Consider the following 1,342-nt stretch of genomic DNA (forward strand, 5'->3'; position numbering starts at 1 on the left):
CCTGTGATAAGTATTTAATCTGAATCTGTATAACAATTTTGGGGATATGGCCATGTTTACAATGTTGGTTCTTCCTCTAGAGGAGCATGGAATATTTTTCCATTTTCTCAAATCCTCTTCAATCTCTTTTGCAAGTGTGCCATAATTTTCACTTATAAATCTTTTATATCCTTTGTAAAATTAACTCCTAAGTATTTCATTTTTTGTTGTCCTTGCATTTTGACTTGAGAGATTATTTCTGATCCTATTCCTTCTATAGCTTGATGAATTTGTTTTTTTTACTTCAATTGTTATCATTTCAGAGATTTTAGGTGTGTAATTTCCAACTTGTTTTGTGTCTTTGTCTCCTGGATTTGACCTGGGTGGTCTAGAAGTTTGAGACTGCCTCTTGATCCTGCATTTTCACATCTGTGATGCTCCTAGTAATCACCCAGACAGAGTTCCACAGGCAGCCCAGAGCCCAGCAAAGTTCATAAATCACTCCAGCAAGCTCCGCACCTGCTCACCTTGGGCCCACACACTGCAGCTCTCCTGCATCCCACAGGCCACTCTGAGTCCTCTTAAGTTCTTTAAAGTTTGGACCAGCATTAGTAGAATCTCCATGGCTGTGCCCTGGGGCAAAGGAATGTGAGAGCTTACCAGAGTCCCTCAGACTGCCCACAGTCTTCCAGATTTATTAAATAACACCAGAAAATCTCCCATTTGACCTTAGTTTAGTGCATGGTGCTAAACCAGGGTCTAGTTTTAGTTTTCAGTCTGTGGAGAGCCAGTTTTTCCAGCAGCATTTGTTAAAGAGGCTATCTTTCTTCCAGTGAACATGTTTGGCCCTTTTAGGAATATTTTCTGTAGATATGTGAGGTACATGGATAGTATTTGTATAGGGATTACATTAAATCTGTACAAACACTTTTGGAATATGTCCATTTGCACAGGCTGGTTCTTCCTATCCAGGAGCAAGGAATATTTTTCCACTTTGATTTCTGTGATACTTTTTTTGTTAGACTTTGATTGTAGGTCACTGTATCACTGCAATCAAAACCTCTGTGTAGAGTATGTTCTTTGGTTATCGCTCCTGTGGCAGACATACTTGTTTTGTTTTGTCCCAAGATTTTGCCTTTTCTGTTGAGAGTATAATATTGGCTTCCATTTGGCTCTGGCTTCCATTCTTCACTATAGGGCTTTCATTAGTTTCTTACCCATGTGCCTCCTGGCATTATTACCCAATGGAGAACATGTGGTTAAAGAAGATATGGTATTCTAGTTACAGTAGTGCCATTAGCAATACTAATAACATCAAGTGACATTTAGAAATGAAAAAAACTTTTTTTTTTTTTTTTTTGAA

The sequence above is a fragment of the Octodon degus genome, unplaced genomic scaffold (genome assembly GCF_000260255.1).
Source record: "Octodon degus isolate 3935 unplaced genomic scaffold, OctDeg1.0 scaffold00368, whole genome shotgun sequence".
NCBI lineage: Eukaryota > Metazoa > Chordata > Mammalia > Rodentia > Octodontidae > Octodon > Octodon degus.